This window comes from Thermobia domestica, chromosome 15, assembly GCF_964235325.1.
Source record: "Thermobia domestica chromosome 15, izTheDome1.hap1.1, whole genome shotgun sequence".
Classification (NCBI taxonomy): domain Eukaryota; kingdom Metazoa; phylum Arthropoda; class Insecta; order Zygentoma; family Lepismatidae; genus Thermobia; species Thermobia domestica.
Window position 1 is genome coordinate 179,517,898 of NC_137468.1, and position 24,652 is coordinate 179,542,549.

A 24,652-nucleotide genomic window follows, 5' to 3' on the forward strand; every position below is an offset into this window, starting at 1 on the left:
ACCCTGAGACAATCCCAAATATCGTCTCATGAACATCGCTGCATGTAGCAAAATCAAGCTAAAATTTTGTAAATAGGATTCTTTCCCAGTAATTCGAGAAAATGCTAACACAGTGCTTACTAACCTGCGGATGGAACTCGGAAGAATAGTGTGAAAATCTATTACCGTAGAACCCTGATACTCCGCCGCAAGGAGCCCTGACCCGGACACCGACGAACCAAGCGTAGGTATAGGCCCTCATATTCCATGTTTCTACGCATGTGGATTTCGTCCCCAAAGCTCCTCTCGGGGCTTCTCCTTCAGACTCCGAAGTAACTTTTTTAACTTCGAGAATTAGAAAACACTACTTTTTGTAACAGTTATTACTTAAAATTTTCAAGTTGATCTCAGAAACACTATGACAGGGTTCTTTGGAGCATTTTTACAGAATTGAAACTTTTGAAACTGTTACACTTTATTCTCATCCATTTCCATCACATGCATATAGTTATTTTTTTTAGGCTGGCCTTTTGATTCAGGGGTTACTAATACGAGTACCTTGAGAGCACTTCTTATATAGAATTTAAAACTAAGTTTGAAATTATGTTAAACTTTTATTTTCATTCATTTTAAACCTTGTAGCACCAATTGAATGCACGTGCACCCCAACTTCAATTTTTCAGTTACTGTTCCCGTTTTTATGGTGAAGAAATTTACTTATTCAGAGCATTGTTTTCTGAACGCTACGTTTCTTTAAGAAAATATTCAGATCATTTCAACAAAGTGGACAAGGAATAAGTATTTTTTTCTGTTGCAGTGCAGCTGCATCCCTGCTTGCTGCTTAACATTCCGCAACGATTCAATTTCTCAGGGATTTCCAACAATGTGTTACAGGCTTTGTGAAAGATGTTTTCAATATTATTAAAAACATCTGAAGTGTGATTACTTTCATGAACAACAAACGTCCATCTGCACACATTATCCCCGTATATACAGTATATTATATAGGATGTGAGTGTACTGTATAAATAAACGGTTCCCCATAAGTCTGGTTACACAGGCCATCTAGATAGCGATTAAAGATATGAAAAAGTTATGAAACATAAGAGAGCAATGTTACTGGAAAGTATAGGCTTTCGGTCTAAAATGTTTCAATATTTCAAATTGGACCAAGCATCTGAGCTCTACAGTGATGTAGCGCTCAATTAAAGAATAATGTAGCGTTACCACACCACGCCATTAATGGAGAAAGTGAATGAAAGACGGGGTAGTTTGAAGTGTTCTGAACCACGAAAGATGAAAGATGGAAGAGACGAGCATATGAAGGATGAAGGATCACATCCCACTTCAATGTTCACGGCACTGGCGCCACCACCAACCTTAGTAATACATACATTGATTCAACGTTGAAATTTCATTTATTGTGAAACGAATAAACCGTTTAATAGGCAGACATTTTCCCTTTATCCAACGCTGGAGAACAGTACGAGTTACTAGTTGTTGACTGTTGTTTAACTACTAGTTGTTGTTCTGAAGACAAATTCTTTAATCTATTAGGTCACCTCTATTTAAATAGTAATGCTCATTGCTCAGTAGACAGATATTTCTTTTTCTATATTTTCGGTTATTAATCATAACTAAATATCAACGTTTTAATAAACATATGTATAGTAAAATTCACCCTGTTTTAATTTAATTTTGTTTTGTATCTGTCCCTTCCTCTTGTTTGTGAGTAGTAACGGTACTGCCATGAATATTGAAGTCGTGTGTAATCACTCAGCCAGTGGAGTAGAGACCACTATGCCTGCCACGCATTATTTAGTAGGTCGAGGTTGGCAAGAACCCATGCTCCGGTAGGACATCTTGACTGAGGGGTTTCCTTATTTATTCAGTCCCTCCAGGTGAATGATGGGATGATAGTTACTCTTTTAGGCTAGAGCCGCTTTCTTTCTTAATCCTAGCCCAACCTAAAGGGCGAATGTGACCTCGGTGCTGAAGGTCCGAACTCCTCCTTGTATCCTTCCCTTGAACAAAGAAAATGCTCGCGTGTGATCCTTTCCCCTTCATATATCCGCCCATCCAGTGTACTTCAAACTACACTGGATTTGACTCGAGTCGAGTTGGATAAATTTTCCAACCCGAGCTCTCGAGTGTAATTGAAAGATAACTCTCTCGGACTCGTCATGTCCATCCCTAACTACAAGCCATCATGGCAGTAGATATTGTCTTTTGGGAGAGTTTTGTTCCGATTCTTTGATTTCCATATTACTTTGTTTTTACCACTTCCAAATTTAATAATCGATTAAAAAGATAGAATTATGACGTCGTTCTATTAACATCTAGCACTCCAGAATTTTCCGTGCCTTCGCAGTAATGATTGAGATGAAATGTTTAGAATCTGTGGAAGTTTATTTTCCGCGATTGCCAATTACACAGAAGTATTATTAGCGAGGAAAAGGGGGATTAGAAGGTCAATAGCCAGCCGGAAAAATGAAATGAAATCTTACGTCCCAAGGTTATTTCGGCTAGGCTAAAGGAGAGGGTGATGATGAGAAATAAATGAAATGGCAGAATGAGGAAAGTGGGAGGAAACGGGAGATTCACGAGGAAACCCACGCACACGGTGTTTGTCCACCACTGGAAGTGGAAGTGGAGGCTCCCCCAATAATCCGATTTGAAAAGTGCTTTTTGCAGATAAGTGTGATGATTTGTGTCCGACTGCCTCAAAGGAAAGTGAGATGAAATTGATTTCTTTTGGCTTTTCCATTTTTAATGGAAATGAAGGTATGCGACTGTGCGTGACGTAACCTGATACGAAATCTTATCTCCTCCTCCCTCCTAAGCCCTAGCACACGAAGAGTATATAGACTACCCTGCGTCAGTAGAACCCATCTTTTCAGTAAACGCGCATTTTATCTATTTGTAGTATCAGACTAGGCATCTACTCATGCTTCGTAAGTAAAGAAAAGAATTTAATTGCTGGAATATTTTTCTCCGTAATCTTAAGGTTACATCTGTTAACTAAAGTGTAGACTATATGACACGTGTCAGATTTCTGTAACGATTCCTGTAATGCTATTGAGATTATCATCATTTTGCTCAAATAAGCGTATTGTTGCGTCATACATAATTTTCTTTCTTCATAGTTTTGGGGAAGTCATTATTTATATTATTATAAAACAAGTGTCCAAAATTTTAACGTGGATCATTGCTGATGCATAATTGGAAACATACCAATTATAAATATTCATGTATTAAGATTTCAGAATGCGTTCACGGCAGTGATTTGTAATACGGATATGTACTACTACTACTTCATCTACATCGCCTAATATATAATATACTCTACAACATGTTCACCTCAGAAATCAGATTCATCCACCGTAATATGAAAATCTTTGAGTTTTGTGTCCCATGGTTATGCTGGCTGTGCTAAAGGAGACTGTGATAATGAGAAATGAATGAAATGGTGGAACGAAGAAAGTGGGAGGAAACGGGAAAACCCCGAAAAAACCCACGCACATGGTGTTTGTCCACTACAAAGTGCACGTCGCGGGAGCAGGGTTTGAACCCGGGACCCGATGCACCAGAGGTGAACGGTCTACCACTGAGCCACTGCGGCCCTTTACCGTAATATGGATTTCATCTCCCTTCCCTAGAATAAGTCTCAAATCTGCCCACCTCCCTATGTTGCAGACAACCAGTGGGGCCTTTAGGATTGTGTTTCTAGGGGCTACGCCCAACACAGGGAAGGAAATGGCAATTGCCCACCTGAGTTTGAGAATTAAATGTATTTTAATTTATGCATGAATTGAAATTTCAATGGCAAGAATTGCAGACCGATAAATCCTATATGGCATAATACAAAAACTTAGGAGTGAATCTCATTTTTTATTATATCCATAGAAGAAAAAGGAAGTATACTCTTGGCCTACCTAATTTTCCAGGTTAATTATTCCCCCGTTTTGATTTTCTTTAATTCAAACATTTCCTTCTTTTTAAAATAACAAAACGATATAATTTTTCCTTTGTTATAATAACTAAAGTTCCGTCATGTTGATATCCGCTCAAGTTGGTGTGGAACACCAGTCTCGCTTATCAGCTCCTGTTAGTTTAGGTGTTACTGATGACGGCCGACTTGAATCACAACTAACAACGGTCGATAAAGTATGATAGGCGAAACCAAAGATAGTAACATCAAGAAAAAGAAACAGAAAATTAGAAAGGACAAAAGAAAGAAAAAGAGGACGCAATTCTTACATTATATGAAATTTGGCAAATACAGTATTATATCTGAACAAAGAGCATAAGAAAATTGAAAGTCAATGAAATTCTTAGAAATGCTAAGAAGGATTATTGATTATTGTTCTAAGTGGAATGCGAAAAACTAACATATTTATTACGGGGCGATCTTGAGCCCGATAGCACCCTATACGCCACTGAAGACAACTCTGCTCCCCTGATCTTCCACAACATTGTTTTTGAATTTCATAAATATTTTGAACATTGCTTTTATATATATAGGGTAAACGGCTCCTGAACGGGACGTGTTATCATCTCCATGATCTTCAAATACACTCTCAATAATTAGTCAGGTTTCTAGCTCAGCAAGCCACTATTGCACTTCACATCTCTTCAACAACTACCCTATATATATATTACTCCATCCGCTCAATATTGAAGACGGATTTACGCCGATCGGGGGGGGGGCAAACAATGAATAAATATATTATCATATTCAGACGTTTTCTATCAGGTGCTGGATGAAAGCCCCTCCCCCACAGGATCTCGGTCCGCTCCATCCGTTCCGCTGCGAATTTCAAGACCTAAATCAAATTTGCCTAAAACAAATTCAAGTTCAAAATTTGGGAACTTCACTGCAAGTTTGCGCACCACATTGATCGTCCCTTGTCATATCGGTGCTGCGATAATGTTGGTTGAAGCTTCAGTGCTCTATTAAACACAACTTTGAAAGTGGCGTTTTGTATCGAATAAGAAGGCTGTTCCTAATATTGAATTAAAGGTACGACGAAGTTTACGACAGAAATTCTTTCTCCTCTTTGTTACTTTTTTCTAAACTGGATTATATTGGGGGGGCGAGGACCCCACCTTTAAATATTGGGGCAGCCAAAAGTTTCCTGCCCCCCCCCCAAAGTCGGCGCCTATGATGCCCGCTATTCGCACGGGTAGAATAAGTTTTATGGAAAATATTTCAAAACATTGCAACAATGAAAAACTCGATCGACGGATTTTAGACATAGAATTAAACATAGAACTTACTCGTTACTCGTAAGTTGTGTTTAACACTACGGGTTAAGTACACTACTTTTAAAAATAAAACTCATAATTGAAGAAAACGCGACATGAAATGAAAGCTTAACCTATTTTTGTTTTTGGTTTGTTTGAGTTTAACGTCCCACTCTTACGCCGTGGTGGCTGAAGGAGACGTGAACCTACTTATTATTGTGGAATCAGAACCACTTTTTTCGTATCACAGTTTGAATCGAACCTAAGGCTACGCGCGCCGAAGGCAAGCGTTCTAACCTCTAAACCAAGTATGAGTTCTCAACATCTTCGTTTTACTCCCATTGAGATGAAGAACAACAATGATATACAGTGAATTATAATGGAGGAACACATGTAACGCCAAAGAAAGGTAGAATAAAGCTCAAACACCGCGTTGTACACTATAAAATTCACATGAAACTTCCTGCCATTGAACAAAGGGCGAATATCACCAAATGTTATACCTTTAGCACTTAGTCACTGCGGTACCCTTTAGGAATCATTAACCCGATTACCCTTTCCCCTTTTTCACAGGTGTCTCTTTCCAAAGTGCTTGTGATCCCTGTGACCTCTGTAAACTGCATCTCAAGTATCCAGTTGTGTGAAGAAATCGGTAGTGGATAGTCGGGAAACGGAAAAAGCTAAATCACAGCAAAAGGTTTCATAATGCGGAAGGGGTGGGGAACTCCTTCCATGTGGAAAGTTGTTGGTTCAATACATGAAAATAGAACAAAAATTTTACACACCTGCATTTTTGTTACTGACGGGAGTGAAATATATGTTCTATCATCAAGTTAAATTTTTCCTTTGTGTTTTGAATGTTTCAACAATGACTGAAATGTTTCAAGAAAACTATGTCAGTTGTTTTTTCATTCTTTTTCTTTTCTTTTTTCTTATTATAAAAAAGCAACGCTCTCTTGTCACTTGCTCAAGTGTTACCAATGAGCTAGTGCATTTAGAGTAGATAATATTTGCTTTCATTGTTTGTAGGCTCTACTGTCTGTGTACCCTAAAAAACTTCAAAGATATGGTTGTCTTTCCTTTTTATCTGGCACATAGAAATAAGCTTAATAAAATATGGTACCATTCTTATCATTCATGGCATCAGCCATACAAATTTTACATATAGTTGTATCTGACACCGCCTGTGTGAACAACAGTCCTGGTGATGATTTATAGTGATTTATTGATTACTCTCAATACCTAAATGAATGATTCGCTAATAATGATCGCAAATTGATATAAAATTGATCATAAAAAATCATTAACACTTTCTAAATTAAATTATAATATTTTTTTTTTTTTTTTTTGAGACTGAAGCTATTTTAAAGAATCGTCAAATTTGAAGGAGTTCGAGTAGGGATGGTATGTAAACGAGGCTGCAGTTCCGGTTTCGTATCGTTTGACAAAAGTGGTCTCAGTCCCGATCTCGTCTCAAAGTAAATAGTATAAAATAAAAAAAATGTGTAAGTAGTATAATTTTTGCTTTTATTATTCAATTTGAATTGTGTGGCATATCCATTTGTAGCTAGGTGGCCAACACTCGTGCTTTTAATGCGTGTTCGCGGGTTCAATCATTAGGGTGTATATCAAGCATGGGATAAAACTCGAATAGTGATCCACATTTCACTTTAAACAACAGATCTTATCATATAAACTCAGTACTTGCTATGCAGAGAAACTCTTCACAGTCAACTTCAATACTATAGTTAATTTCCTTCCTGCTGAATCAGAGTTATTCAATATCCTACCAGATAACACAGTAGATAACAGCAAGAATGTATTTGAATGATAGGAAATTTAAATTGTACAATTTCTCATTTATTGTTCGCTACCAGAATGCCCGTTCTTTGCACGGGGAGAATAAGTTTCATTTTGGACATGTAGGGCAAAAATACTGTCACCCATCAACTATGAATTCGACACTAATATCAATCATTTTCAATTATTTTTAAGTCACCATCCCCTTTAAGAGCACTAATGGGAGCTGGACTTAGAAGATTTAAACACCATCGGAAGTGTCACTGTTCATTTCAACGACACTACAAACTATGGATTCGACATTACTATTGGTAATTTTCGATCATTTTTAAATGAATCTCCTCCCTCTCCCTTATATTGTACCGTTAAAATGAAATAATAAAAACCATCCCAGGCTGGAACTCATCTATGTCGAAAATTTGATTGTGATCGATGGATGGTTCAAGAGTTATTAAGTCACAAAAGTAGTTACTTTTATTTTGTATATAGCCTATAGATTACATTCTGCTTTGACTACCACGTTAAACAAAGAAAATCACGTTCATTATTTAAACAAATAGATATTCTACTACTACAATAATTGTTTCAAATATATGAAATGCTTTATTACCTTTCACAAGACCAACTTTAATTGGCACTTTATAACACGACCTTCTTACAATCTTATGATGAGCTTATTCTCCATAATACTATAGCTGCACATTAAGTTGTAGGACCACTTCTCAAATACTCTCGGTGCAGAAGGGAATGCTAAACTCAAATCAAACAATCACCTTTTATTATCTATAGTCTCGGTTGCGTCTTCAATCGAGTTAAGTTTAGGTTTGAACTCAGATTTCTCTCGTAGTTCGAATTGCACTTTCCGTTTCTTATACAAGCTCATAAGATCGTGATGCATTATATAGGCATGTTTTTTTTTCTGTTGTAAAGAATAAAAATTACAAATTCTTGTATACTTTCGTGTTTATAGTGGAGCAAAACGAAACTGCTAGAATTTTTTATATAATTACGAAAAAAGCACAGTTGCGTAACGATAACAGAAAATTTAAATCTCAGAATGCTGAAGTCTTGGTCTTGCAGTTTTTGCAAGAGTCTTGCATGCAAGACTAAGACCAGGAATCCCAAGACCATACCTGCAAGACCAAGACCAAGACTCTTGCGCAAGAGTCTTGCACAAGTACCGGCACTGCTTGAATTTTTTTATATAATGTAAAAAAGAAGGAGATGAATTTCTTGGCTTCAGTAAAAATGCTGCTGAAGTGAATGTATTCCAGTAGTTTATGATATCTGTGTGAGTCGATCTTCCCCTGTAGCTTATAGCAACAGTATGTCGTTTTCTGAATTGCTCGTTCACGTGTTCTGTAGATATTACTCGTTTTCAAGCGATACAGGTGTCATTTCGCACCATGTGAGCTTTTTTGGTGGACAAACACGTGGTTTTTCTCGTTATTTTTTCGTTTCCTCCTACTTCCTTCATTCCACCTCTTCAGTCATTTCTCATCATTACCGTCTCCCTTAGCCTTGGTGCACAATCGTGGGACGTTAAACTAGATACTTCATTTCATTTCAAAGCATATTAGTGGTGTTCTTCTTCCAAAAATAAAGAGATGTAAATCGAACATCAGTAATACCGTACACCATAGGTGTCGACTACATGGGTATGGCCTTGGCTCCGAGACTCAAGCATCCGTTGGAAATTTTCAATGTGTACTCTTAAAACTAATATCGAAATAACATTTTCATGACATTGACAAACACTCAGGGCATGTGATCGCAAGTTTGATTTCATGGGCGGATGCTTATACATTGAATAATTGTTTATTAATATTTAGCCTTGTTAGGTATACGACACATTGAGGATTAAACAATATAACATTATACAACAACAATAAATTTATATTATAAAATTGAAAATGACTATTTTTGGGACTCCTAATCTCTTGAACCAACAGACCGATCTCGATCAAATTTTCAACATAGACGAGATTTGGGCTTGGGAGTGTATCCATCATTTCACTTTAACAGTAAAACTTAGGAGAGGAGGAGGGGAGTAATAAAATAATAAATAAAACTTAATAACTCTTGAACCAAACGACCAATCTCGATCAAATTTTTAACATAGATGAGGTTCTGATTTGGGGTGTTTTTTTTAAGGGGTGTTGGGGTGTTCTGACTTGGGGAATGATATCTGTCAGTTCACTTTGACGGAGCAATGTAGGGGAGCAGGAGGGGAAGATGTACAAAAATCAATATAAATAAAAATAAAAATGACTAAGTTTGTGACTCAATAACTCTTGAACCGATCTCAATCAAATTTTTAACATGTATGAGGTTCGGTCCTGAAAAGGTTTTTAGAGTTCGTTTCACTTTGATGGTAAAACCTAAAACCTAAGGGAGGGATATATATATATATATATATATATATATATATATATATATATATATAATAAAACTTAATAACTTTTGAAACACCCGACCGATCTTGATCAAATTTTTAACATAGATGAGGTTCTGACTTGGGGTGTTTTTTCTATCAAATCACTTTGACGGTAGGAGGTGGGGATGGAAAATGTACAAAAATAAATAAAATTTAATAACTCTTGAACCACCCGACCGAACTTGATCTCATTTTCAACATAGATGAGGATCGGATCTGAGATGGTTTCTGTCATATCACTTTAACGTTGCAGTTTAGGGGAAGGGAAATGAAAGATATTTAAAAATGATCGAAAATGACTCATATTAAAAAGGAGTCTATAGTTTTTGCGGTTCCTGAGATAAACAGTGACACTTCCGATGCTATTTAAATCCAAGTTCAGCCCCGTAGCTTGGCGGAGGGAAGAGAACATATATTAAAATGATCGAAAATGACAAATATTATTGTCGAATCCATAGTTTTCCAGTTCGCTTAGTTGATTACTGGCACTTCCGATACCGTTTACGACCAAATTCAGCATCGTAACTTGGGGAGAGGGAGATACATAATAATGATCAAAAATGACCAAATATTAGTGTCGAATCCATAGTTTTCGACGTCGCTAAGATGAACAGTGATACTTCCGATCCCGTTTAAATGCAAATTCAGCACCGCAATTTGAGGGAGGAACAACATATATAAAATTATCAAAAATTACCATTATCAATGTCGAACTCAATGACACTTCCGATGCCGTACCTCGCAACATGGGGGTGAAGGAGATATATAAGTTTATTGAAAATGACCTATATTAGTGCCGAAACCTTAGTTTTGGGGGTCTCTGAGACGAACAGCGACACTTTGATGCCGTTTAAATTCAAATTCAGCCCCGGAACTTGGGGAGGAGAAGGAGAGAGAAATATAAAAAATAATCAAAAATGATCGATGTCAGAGAGCGCTTTACTAATAGTAAAAAGTGACTAACGAAATATATTATTATTATTATTATTATTATTATTATTATTATTATTATTATTATTATTATTATTATTATTATTATTATTATTATTATTATTTAAGTTTAACCCAACGAAGTGGGTAAATGATGCTAGTAATCCATATTCACAAGTGAGACTTCAAATAACTTGGAGTTTGATGCCGTTATTTTGTATTTCAAATGCAGGTCAAAAGTATTTATATAGATTGAATTTACACAAAAGGCATAGACAGTTGAATCGTTTTCAGTTTTGACTCAAATTATTCTACAATATTAAGAGGTTTGATTATAATAATTATTATTTTAATTTTTCCTCTCTCTTTTTTAGTCAATATTGCTAAATATATCATGATCTTCATAATAGCTATTCTGCCATTATTGGCAGGTTACTTGTTGCAACTGAGAAGCTTCAATGTTCGGTGGTCCTCAGCTAGTCTCTTCGTCTTGATGTAGCAATTTTCTGTTTTAATACCTTCCTTCAACTAGTCTCCTTCGCTCCCTCCCTCTCTTTCCTTCCACACTACCTTCCAGCACGTCCCTCATAATACAGTTTCTCCTCAGCAAATATCCTAACCAGTTCCTCTTCCTTCTCTTAACAATATCTAAAATTCTTCCTTTTTCCCTACTGCTAATTTTTTAACACCTTCTCATTCGTTGTCCGTTCAACACATCTAATTATCTCCTTTTTTTTTTCATGCCCATGTATGGAAATCCTGCAATTTTTTCATCACTTTTGCGTAATGTCAATGTTTTTGACACATAGAGTACATATTGGAATCAGTAAAACAAAATCTCAATATTTAATTGGAAGTTTGATTAATACAAGGATTAGCTAATCGTGGTTGAAAAAAAAATCTGACGCCTTTAGAGTGTAAAAATAATTTTGCAATTGGTATTTCAATAATCTGTGTCGTCTTGATTTATCTTTCATGCGTTTCAGGGGTAGCCTCTCCAGTTTGGGAACCAGTGGAGTGTTGGATCTGTTAAAAACATAAACAGATTACGAAACGTTGTGATTTAGGCATATCTTACAAGTAGTGAAGCGTGGGCACCCACTAAAAAAGAAAAGGTCATCACCTATGTTGTACACTATCATGATACTTACACAAAGTTAAAACTATATTACATTTAGAAACATGCATTGTATTTCCGTTACTATTGGCGCATTGTAGAGTTTATTATCCACCAAGACCAAGACCAAGGGTTGCAGTACAAGACCAAGACCAAGACTGGATGTGCAAGACCAAGACCAAGACCAAGACCACTCCGGTCTTGGTCTTGGTCTTGCATTTGCTCATCACTAAATACTATGATTGAATTAAAGTTTACAAAAAAAAAAAAATCCCCTTTCGGGTATCATGGCTTAAAAGTCTGTTTGTGGCACCCATGCCTGTGGGGGTGATGAGTGCTCAGTACTCGACTCCCGTCGCCGTTAATGCTGGCTTTCTCAACCGGAGTTCGCTATTACTTTCTTTCAAGTAGCTTCCTAATTGTCCTTATGACGCTGGGTGCATGCCATAATGCCAATACTATCTAGTGAGTATGCATGGTCGGCAATCGTTCCTCGAGCCAGAACCGACACTCCTTAACTTCGCTGATCTCACTAGGGCATTGCCGATTTATTTAAACATTTACAACTTCGCTTTCCACTACATTAATTAGTTTTACATCGTTATCTACGTAAAATAGAAATTTATTTTTATTCCATACATACAAGCGGGTGTAATAAAACAACAGGGAATTTTAAACGTATATTTCTGTGGATAATTCCTTAACTGTGTAACCAGGGACGGATCCAGGCTGAGTATTGCTAGGCGAGCAATCGTTCGAGCTCAAAACAAGTAATAATATATTGCAAAAAAAAAAAAAAAAAGTCTAACAATTTTATAAAAGGGAATGGATTCTTCTGTACAATTAACTTGTTTAAACATTGATACTGATGGATTATTATTATTACTACTACTACTACTACTACTACTGCTACTAATAATAATAATAATAATAATAATAATAATAATAATAATAATAATAATAATAATAAGTAGTAGTAGAAGAAGAAGAAGAAGAAGAAGAAGAAAAAGAATGCGATGCCAGAACCTTAGGTCTATTAACTTTCTGCACTATCAAACTAGAATTTCTAAAACTGCAATATTGACAAACACTTGCGAACAGATAGCGTTTAAAGCTTATTGTTTACCAATTGTTTAAGAAAAGCAGAAATCGGTTTTCAGAACGGTGCTGATTGTCATTGCTACTGACTACCACAGCCAATTATTGGTGCTGATTGCCACGACTGGCGCTGATTGTCAATATCAAGGTGCTGATTGTCACGATGGCGTGCTGACTGCCACGAGCCTGAGAGGAAGTTGCTAGACGTAACATTACCGGACGTCAAGAATCATAAAAGAAACGTGATGAACCTTAGGATGATGTTGTTCAGACCAACTTCTAACAAACGTAAACAGGTCTCTGTATGTACTTTCAGTTTTGTCAGGAAGCGGTACGTACAAAATTGGTACGATTTATGTGTTCTCACTTGAACTCCCTATGTCAGCATGAACTGTGTAGAAATTGTTTGAAGCAGCTCTTGAAAATTACATTTAAAAAAAAAAAAAAAAACACTGTTGGCTGTCCCTTACAAGGGAAGTTCGGGAGAAAGCAGTCGGCTGCAGAGAAATTAAGCATGCCATTTGAAGCCCTAATTCATGCTGATTACAACAAGCTAATAAATTTCCTGTACGGTTGAGAACGGTTCGAGATATTCAACTTGGCATTATATGAGAAAATGAGGATATGCACATTTAAACGCGTGAAGTGCAACATAATTAGCAATGAATATTGACATACGAATTGAAAGCTATCGGAAGTAACAGAAAAAAAACTGTTTTGCAATAACTAACGGGTTTGTTAGATACAATTAGTCATTATATTGTTCACAATAATGATAGGTTAGAGATGAAAATTGATCACTGTTGTTCTTCTGTTTTATGAAGAAATGACACAGGCAAAAGACTTCCTTGCACCATGAACATTTTATATGTGCCATTGCGTTGCATCCGTCAAGGGAACAGTTTGCAGAACCAAAGCAGAAAGCAAATTTGACAAGTGATTCAAAAGGTATAGGCCTATAATTTGTTCGTAACCTGTTTTGTGAATCGCAAAATGAAACAATCCAATGTATTGCGGTGATCGGAACTGATTTGTATGGACACGAACTGTATTTGATTATTTCGTTGGTACATCATAACGTCCTGATGAAGTTGTTTCATATTCTGTACAAATCTTCTGCCATAATCTTTGATTGGTAGGAATCCAAACACATCAAATGGTTGTATCCCCGTGTGCAGCAGTTCTTTGGTATCTTCTCAACCATTACGTATTTTGTCATCCGTCATGCAACTTGTAATTAACAATTTGTCTGTGAATGGACCCAGTGATCAAGCAGTAGCAAGTTCAAAACATCAGGTTTCGCTATGGAAGAAAATACTTAACGCGTTTAAATATGCATCCACTCATTTTTTCATATAAACTTCCAATCTGAATATCTCCAACAGTTCTCAACTGTACAGGAATATTATTACCTGTTGAAATCAGCATGAATTGGTCCTTCAAATGGTAGCTTAGTTTCTCTGCAGGCGAGTGCTTTGTCCCGAACTTCCCTTGTCAGCACTGACTTCACACCATCATATCCAAAACACAAAATCCGTTTATCTTGTTCCAATCTATCGTACTGCAGAAAGGAAATTCCTTCTTCGAAGCGAAGATGATTATCCGGAAAATCTAGTTCTTCAGACGTGGAATTATTATTATTATTATTATTATTATTATTATTATTATTATTATTATTATTATTATTATTATTATTATTATTATTATTATTATTATTATTATCAATAATAATAATAATAATAATAATAATAATAATAATAATAATAATAATAATAATAATAATAATAATAATAATGCCAAGAACTGTCCTTCTAGCATTGTTTAAATAGCCCTTTCTTTGACTCTAAAAACATTATTTGGGTGAATAAATAATGTTACTTTATAACACTAATATTACTTTATAATACTTATCCATTAAATAATACAATAAAACAATTAATTTAAACAACGAAATGTGCAAATTGTACATATAACAGAAAAGACAATCCCCTTTATAAACATCCAAGCGTATGTCGTTACACTTAGTGAGCAACTTTGTAACTTACAGGATGCCACATAGATTTGCTGTGATGATCACTAAATTAATCCCTCATATTAATTTAGTATGATGATTAGTAAATTTAGTATGACGGATTAATTCCGCTCTTTCCAAAAAGTTTCTCTCAGGCTCGTGGCAGTCAGCACCTTGATATTTGCAATCAGCGCCAGTCGAGGCAATCAGCACCAATAATTGGCTGTGGCAGTCAGCACACGTGGCAATCAGCACCAAACCTTCAGAACGAAGCGATAGCGCAAAATATCACATCTTAAAAAAAAGAACAAGAAATGGCTACCTGCATTTTCGAAGGTCGAAATTTTCTGAGCAAGAACGCCAACGCAAGTAATTTCTTGTGATGTATTGCTTCATTAAACTTCTACAACGTAAAAAAAAAAAAAAAAAAAAAAAAAAAAAAAAAAAAGGCCTATAGATCTACCGCTATGTGTAACAAAATAATATTAGAAGGTAGAAATCTTATGTGCTTGTTTTACAAAATTAGGTTTCGGAATTTGTTGAAAACATGTTCTTTGACTAAAAATGACTTGAAAGGGAATAGATCTACAGTATAGTGAGTCACAACTCAAAATTTGAGTTGTTTTAAACACTTTCGATATACCTTGTGATCAGAGGTGGAATTCCTCTTTCTCCCGTGTATACCCCTTTGAACACGGTCACCCAAGGGTAATTGTTTACTATCAGAAATGTAACTTAACAATGCGTGCATTTTGAGTAAAGACAATGGTGTGAATATGTATTTTTTGTCGATATTCGAAACGAGAGACCGAGACTTTCGAGAGTGAGCTTGATTTTTTTTTTTTTTTTTTTTTTTGTGACGAGCTAGTTTAAGGAAGTTACTCCCTCACGAAGTTAATCCCCAGTATTTTCAGGTGGCGTGTTGTTTGTCACGACTCGATTTTCGTGTTGATTGCCACCATTTTGCCACGATTTGCATTCCGATCTTACCATATCTCATTATCGCGGAAATTCACACACACCTGGAGTAAAAGGAAGGGTTGCAAGGCACCTCTCTTTTTGATTCTCTTGAACATGTGGTAAATGTTCTCGCCTTTGAACACAAAACATCATTAATATCACAATAGCTTAGTAAATTGATATAATTGCATTTTCTCTTTTAACTGAGTTTTTAATATGGGCTGTTACAAAATGTTACTTTTTCCGTTATGCTACGCTACTAAACAACTGGGTTTTATATACTTTAGAAAAATGAAATGAAATATTTCAGTTTTACTTCCCATGGTTATGACGTGTAAGCTAAAGGATATGGTAATGATCAGAATGAATGAAAAATAGTGTAATGAAGAAAGTGGTAGGAAACAGAAGAACCCACTGCATCACTATCATCTAAAGTGTTTACTCTGAGACTTGCTTGAAAAATTAAGCAAATATTTCTCATTTCCATCTGAGATACGATCTTGTGTACGATTACACCACAAAAACAATATTTTAAATTGTTCTTTTTTTCCGGGGGTGGTTCAGTATCGAATAATTTATCTTTTGATTGCGGAATTCAACTTCTTACATTTATATGGTCTAAATTTACCTTCAAACGTCCGAGAGAATTAATGGTTCAAACTTAGAGAAATGTAATCTGCTAGTTTACTTCTGCCATAGGTTTTATTGTATCAAATCGTACACAGTGCTCCCTTGTGGTTATGTGGGTAGCCACGCGCCTTTGGGGTAGGAGACCTGGGTTAGATTACCGGCGAAAACTTATTTGGATCGAATTCCATTTTAAGATGTAGGTTCATGTCGCAGTCTGCTGCTGAATGGGATGTTTAACTCAAATCTACTCCAACTCATTCACATTCCATCTTGTTTCAAAAAAGCTATGAAGGGATTGCCGACCCACGTATTTTAATAATCTATGTTGAATTGATTTGATTTAATTTTTAGTGGCCCGCTCAGCATCGAGGCTATATGAGATGTGGACCTACAGTTTAAAGTGGAATCCGATTCACACGAGCTCCCGCTGGAATCAAACCCGGGTCTTCCATGTCAAAGGCGCGTACACTAACCGCTTAGCCACAAAGGAGCTCTCTGAGTGGGCTTGAAATTAGCCAACTAACAATACAAAAGCCACTAAATTTTTGTATTACCAATAGAAGTTTCCTTCCTCTCACCAAAGATGTTTAAAAGATTGCTAAATCCATATATTTAAATCTAATTTTGTTTAATTTAATCTCCAGGAAAGCTATGAAAGATTTAAAAAAAACATGCCCCTTCTGAAGGTCCGGGTTCTCATTTTTCGGGATGGTTACCTCCTACTTATGGGTGGTCCTGATGAAATGCCTACATTCAACATTGGTCACACATTCGAACACACACAAATTGTACGTCATATAAATTTTGAAAATGCATTTGGGGAGATTTTAAGCACACAAATGATTACATCGAGTGCTTGCACTCAACTTGAATAAATTTAACAGCGGCGTTAGCAGCTGATAGCGTAGTAACCCAATAACGTGCTTGGGACAGTTTGTATTGTATGTATTATGTTTATAAATATAATAGATTTGATTTTTATGATATGGTCATCTGGCAACCCTCAGCTTATGAGTCGATTATGTATAAATCTTCACGATTGTGATGTAAGATAAGCCAGAGATAATACCGTGGCAAACAACACCAAAATGAAGTTGTGGCAAACAACACGTCAACTATTTCCAGCCCTTTATCTTAAAAAAAAAACTGAAGTTTGGAACTTCACTCCTAAGTCCTCGCAAACAACTTCTAAATGATTGATATTCACGAAGAGTTTGACTAATGGGAGACCCCACTATTTTGTTGCACTGTATATCCAGAACTTTTAACTCATAAACTTAACAATTTCACTCCTAAATCCTTCGAAACAAATCCAAAACCATTAATGTAGGTTTCCTTATTCGTGGCTAATGGGGACCCTCCTTTATTTTACTGGCTGTATCTTTAGAAGTGTAAACTTCTAAACTTTAGGATTTTAGTCTTAAATCCTCTCAAAAAAATTTTTAAGCAATTGATGTAGGTTTTAAAATTATATGTGAGGTATGGGGTGCTAACTTCACGAAGTTGGCCCCCAATTTTGCGGTAATGTATCTTTAAAATAGTAAACTTCTAACTTCGGGATTTCACTCCTATATCCTCCCAAACAAATCATAAACGATTGGTGTACGTTCTAAGAATATTCGCGAGAAGTTGGACTAGATGCATAAAACTTTCGCATACAAAGAACTTTCAATTTTTAAAATGGGGGCTAGAGATATACATCCCCCACATTTAAAATGGGGGTAAGTCGATAGCTGTGAGAACACAAAACTCGGGGTTTTCAGCAAAAAACGGCACCAAACTTTAGCATAGAAAACACTTCCTATTTCTAAAGTGGGTTGTTGCATGTCTCCAGCCCCCTCAAATTTATTGTTGCTTTAACTTGAGAAATGTGAGCACGGAACTGAGGATATAAACTGACATAGAAAAGACTTTCAATTTCTAAAGTGGGAGGTTCATCCCGCACCTCCAAATTTATTCTTGTTATAACTTGAGAACGACAAGAGCACAAAACTTGGGGTTTTCAGAGTAAAAGGGTTAAAAAAAACTTTGGCATAGAAAAGTTTTTCAATTTCTAAACTGGTGGCTGGAGAGATGGGTACCCCATATTTAATAGAGATAGAACTCGAAAACGGCAAGAGAACAAAACTAGGAGTTTTCAGCACAAAACTAGTACAGAATTTTTGCAGAATGAACTTTCAACTTCCGAAGTCTCCAGCCCTCCCAAATTATTCTTGCTATAACTTGAGAACGGCGAGAGCACAAAACTTGGGGTTTTCGGTACAAAAGGTAAAAAAATACCACAAGACTTTGCCGTACAAAAGACTTTGAATTTCAAAATTGTGTGTTTGTAGGGGGAGGGAGACTTGAGACATATACCCATAACTACGGGACAGCGGTGGATCAGTGGTATAGTATTCACCTCTGGTACTGAATCCCTGATTCAATCCATCTCATGCTTATTGCACTTTAATGCTGCGCAAAAACAATGTGTGTAGGTTTCCTTGTGGTTCTGCCCTTTCCTCCTATTTTCTTAATTCCACTTGTTTCTTTAATATCATTCGTTTTTCTCATCCCTTGCCATCCCCTTTGCTTGTTGTTTATTGAAGTTAACGTCTCTTTTTAACAGTTAGACCATATGACACATGGGCATACAGTCTAAGGGCTTCACTAACATCCTTCTCGTTTAAATCTATTCATGTTTATTATAATACTGACAACCCGAAATATTTCATCGTGAGTTTGAAATGAAAACTGAAAAGAAACGGAACGCTGTGGTAGGTTCCAAGCAAACTGGTATCGAAAATAACTTTCAGATTAATTATTTAACTTGCACTTATGAAAAATACACCAGGGAAGCAGTGACTGAGATAACAAGTCCGCAGTCGCTGCAGTGCAAGACGGCCGTGACGTTTAATACCCCTTCCTCAAAGTTGTAAAACCAGATTTGTACAGGATTAGCTTTTTTTTCGGGGTTATACTGACACTGCATAGAAAAACTTAATATCAAACTAAAGTGAAAAAATACATTTCATAGTCAATTTGTGCTACTTGGTTCTGAATGTTTCAATAGAACTAAAGTGCCTATCCAGCACGGTCCTGTTTTTCTTGAATAATAATTTCGCCATAACATATACAACGAGGTTTAATACCATAGATAGTTGTAGGACCTCCATGTCGTTGAAATTAGAAAGTATAATAGATGCGATAAATTGTTTGGAAGCTGGATTACTTGTGTAAATGTATTCAAGTTATTACAAAAGTTTCCTTATGTTCTTTAAATAATATTATTCGAACATTGTTTTGAAAATTTTCACAAAAATAAATAAATAAATGAATAAATCTCATGAACTTTGAACTTTCGTTTATCCCATCCTAAAAATTGATCATGCACACCAAAGAAACAAAAAGCAAGACTTGTAAAACTTAGTATGCTTTAAATAAAATCTTTTCTTTTTTCCTTTCTTTCCTTCTTTTTTTTTAAAGCAAAATTGCAAGTAACGTTTTAGAGGTTATTAATATATATATATATATATATGTATATATCTTTTTTCAGCTTCTCACACAAACATGCAGCAATCCTTTCTTTTGTAATCACTCACGTCGTCGGTCGACAAGTGAGCGTGGCGCTCACAAATTACGCATAGTCACATTTATAAAGCCAGTACTACTCCAACAGAAGAGAATGAAAAGGTTACACTTGGCTCTCACACACAAGGCACAGCTAGACAGCGTCTCAGGTCTGTGACCCCACTAGGGCGTCTTTGAAACGAAAATATAAAATAGGGTGAGCGCTGCGCTCACCTGTCGACCGTTCCCGGGTTAAACAAAATAAAGCATCACAATAATAATAATAATAATAATAATAATAATAATAATAATAATAATAATAATAATAATAATAATAATAATAATAATAATAATAATAATAATAATAATGTCTATTCGCATTTCTCTTTCAAAGCAGTTTTTCGCGCAAAAACTTCAGTAAAGAGACTTCTTATAAAATGTTTAACTTTACAAGAAAAATCAATAGGAGATCCGCAGCAACACGAAGAACTAATTGTTATATGAATAATTTGCGGTCACTAGCACCCATATGCAGTTATATTTTTCAAGAGGTGGCTCAAGGTATTGCTCCCGGAACTACGAAATTTTCCCCAGGGCATACTTCATATCGAGCTCACACATCCAATGTATTGAAATCAATGAGTAACAAATCTGAAATCATTACTGCCCATATGAGATATCGCCAAAGGATCGACTCGAAGTAACGACATATATGAAGTGTTTCTAAAGAACAAGTAACAACTCCGTGAACATATAGTACTCACAAGGGAATATTCCGATTTGGTGAATTAAATTGCTGAAACTGATTACTAGCACTGGATTCAGCACCAAAAGAAACAGAGAAAAAGAGTGTGTTTAGTGGCAGACCGTATACTGGGTGAAAGATAAGTGAGGGCAAAGTGCGAAGATAGAATGTAGAATATGTCTAGAAATGCCATGTTAATATTGAAACGAGTACAGGGATTGAAACGAGTTCTTGCAGACATGCTTAATTTTACACACCTCCTTTTTTGTTAAGGTTACTGATCAGAACGAAATAATTATTCTACCATCCTGTAAAATGTTTTCTTTGTTTTGAACTTTCTTTTATAATCAATATTCCAGGTAAATTATGTCAGTTGTCTTTTTTCGTTAGTATTTTCTTTCTTCTTTTTTTTTCCATCGCTCACTTGTCGCACTCTCCCATGTTTGAAATGAGCGAGTGGATTTAAAGCAGATAAAATTTCTGCTTTCATTGTTTTCGCTTGTCTTTCCTTTTGTTTGGCACATAGAAATAAACTTCACAAAACATGCTACTATTTCTTATCATTCACGGCATCAGCCATCCAAAATTTTACACATAGTTATATTTGTCACCGCCTATCTGAACAGTTCCAGTGGTGATTTCTTGATTATTCTCAGGACCTGTGTGAATAGTTCCCTAATAATGTTGGTAAATTGGTATAAAGTTCATTATCAAAAAATCATGAACATTTTCTAAACTATGTTATAAATGGTTGTTGAGCATATAATTCTTTCAACTTCTTTTAGAGAATCGTCCAATTTAGAGGAGTTCGGATTAGGGGTGGTATAGAGACGAGACCGCAGTGTAGGGCTTGTCTCGTTTGACAAATAATGGCCTCGATCCTGATCTCGTTTCGATAAACACATTGTACGCTTGTCTTGATCTAGAATGTCAAGTCTCGATTTCGTCTCGGAATAAATAGTGTGAAATAAAAAATGTTACAGTAGTATCATCTTACAGACTGTCGTTTCATCTTTCTTATTTTTAGCCTTCATTCTTGAATTAGAATTATTGAATGGCGTGTCCATTCGTAGCTAAGTTGCAATGCTCGTGCTTCCTATGCGTGTTTGCGGATTCAATTATTAGTACGTATATCAAGCCTGGATAAAACTCGAATAGTGATCCACATTTCACTTTAAACAACATATTTGTCTCATATAACCTCAATATTTGTTATATAGTTAACTCTAACCAATCAACTTCAATACTATAGCTTATTTTCTTCCTGCTGAATCAGGGTTATTCAACATTCCTACCAGATAATGCCGTCGATAGTAGCAAGAATGTATTTAAATGATAGGAAATTTAAATTTTACAATTTTGTATTTATTATCCATTAATTCTTCTTTGCCTGCCATGTTAAACAAAGAAAATTACGTTCATTATCTTAACAAATAGATATTTTACTAATACAATATTTGTTTCAAATGGATGAAATCCTTAATTACCTTTCACAACACCAACTTTAATTGACATTTTATAACACGAGCTTATTGCAACCTTACGATGCGCTTATTCTCCATAATATTATAGTTACACATTAAGCTGTAGGTCCACGTCTCATATAGCCTTGGTGCAGAACGGAACACTAAACTCAAATCTAACAATCATCTTTTATTATCTATGGTCTCGGGTTGTGTCACCAAACACGAGATTCAAACTCAGATATATCTCCTAGTTCAGATTTCACTTTCTGTTTCTTATACAAGCTCATAAAACTGTGATGTATTATATAGGTATACAACCTTTTTTTTTTTTCACCTAACAGTATGAATAGTTCCAAATTATCGTACACTTCCGTGTTTGTAGTCGAGCAACTCGAAACTGCTAGAATGTTATATATATATATATATATATATATATATATATATATATATATATATATATATATATATACATACATAATAACGAGAAAAGAAACATAATTATGCAAAATGGAAAAGAAAAATAATAAATCTCAGAATACTACCTACCGTCACTGAAATAAACTTTAAAAAACGCTGGCGTAACAGCCTTTAGGGGACCATGGCTTGAAAGCTGGTTTACGGCACTCATGCCTTTGGAGTGATGTGTGGTCAGCACATCGCCCCCCTCGCCGTTAATGCTGGATTACTAGACGGGAGTTCACCGGGCTTCAAGTTTCGCCTATTCAAGATTCGCTTAATACCTCCTAGCTATGCAAACGTCAATCAAAGCGATGACACAGTTAATTTTCTTACTAGGCGAAAGTTGATTTTTTTAAAGCACTTCGTTTAGCTCGCATACGTTGGTAGTCCTGCACCTTATTAATAGTTATCATTTTTTCTTGAAAGTATTTTCACGTTCTTATTAAATAGTCCAGTATGTAGCGGAAAATTTTGACAAACCCAGCGCAAATTGGTAGCCTAACGAAACTTGCAGGATAGTTTCCATTTATCAAGTATAGTAATATCCTGAAAGTCCCCGAACATTCCTCTTGAGCTACATCCAATGTGGCTGCTATAACAATTTGGCCGACACTGTGTATAGAAAAATAATGTTTTCCTTCATTTCTTAGCTTAGGTTCAATTATACGGTCTTGGTACTTGTAACAAAATATTTTTGTGAATAAAATTACGTTTCGTTTCGTATATTCATCTCTGTAGGTCAGGTAAATATAAATCTAGAAAGAAGGAGTAGGCTTGTATCGCTTAATGTTGTGCCTGTGTTTCTGTCAAGCGTATTTTTCTGATTTCTTTGTTTGTTTATACAAATAATATTTATATAAGTAAAAAAAAATAGAGAAAGAAAATATGTGAACATGCTAGAATTACACTTAACATATACAAAATATTATACATTTGAGAACAATAGGGCATTATACGGAAGTTTCTGTAATATTATTTAGCAAAATAATCTATAGAGAAAACGTTATTTAAGCAAAATTCAGTTTTTTATAAGCGATAGAAATAATTTATGGTACATAAAAGACAAAAAAAAGTCCATCCCTGGCACGGTACACTGTTGGGACATAAACGATACGGTTGGGCGTAAATAAGGGCCCCGCAGACCCCGCATTGCGGGGGAAGCCATCACGGGGCCCCAAATCGTGATGTAGGTCGTAGAGAAGGGGCCCCATTCCACGTTGTCTGCTGCGTGGCCCCCAAGCCCTTAGTTACGCCACTGCATGTCTGAGTGAAACAATCTCGAACATAAACAATAGGCCTAAGTACATGAGAGTTTTAGATTTGCAATACACGAGCTTTAAAAAAAAAATGGTGCTGCTATGTCTAAACAACGAACTAGGTAGCGTTCTCCATTTTCTCTTCCGATCCCCAATACTTGAATATGTTGCTCCCCCATATCAATTACTTGAATATGTTGCTCCAGCAAAGTTAGCTCCTCAGGGTACACTTTCTATACGTGCCGTCTGCTCACATTTGCTCTTAAGAGTAAAACTGAGGGGTAAGTGACTGGTGTGAAATAAGTCTTCTGTATGTGAAATATCGACAGAAAGCCAGTGCGTCACCCCATGGGATGCATAAAAGTATAATTGGAAACGTTATCCCACTTTTACTAGTTCTTCAGGATTCGTGGTAGAATTATTGAATATACTCATAACCTGTTACAATTAACTGTCTATCTCTTAAGTAGTTTCAAAGGTTTTCTTCCCTTTTCGGAACAGAGACAAAGCCATGTTACTTCCTGAAAATTTATGTAAAAATATCATCACATCATCCATGTTTCCTCCTGTATTTTCATGTATTTAAACATTTTGACTGATTCATGAAATCTGCTTTCTTTATGAAAAATCAGAAAAATACGCTTGAGAAAAAAAAAAACAGACACAAGATTAAACGACACAACCCTGTCCTTCATTTGTAACTTTATATCTACCTAACCTACAGAGATTGTGCTTTATATCAAACGAGAAGAAATGTGTTTACAAAATATTTTGTTATAAGTTTCAAAATCGTATAATTGAACGAAAAGTAAGAAATCAAGGAAACATTGATGTTCTATAGATTGCGGCGATCACATGAAATATGGCAGCCATATTGGGTAAAGCTTAAGTGAATATTTGGTTACTTTTAGGATATGCCTATACTTAATGGGAAGAATATGTCCCATAAGTTTTATTGTTACTATTTT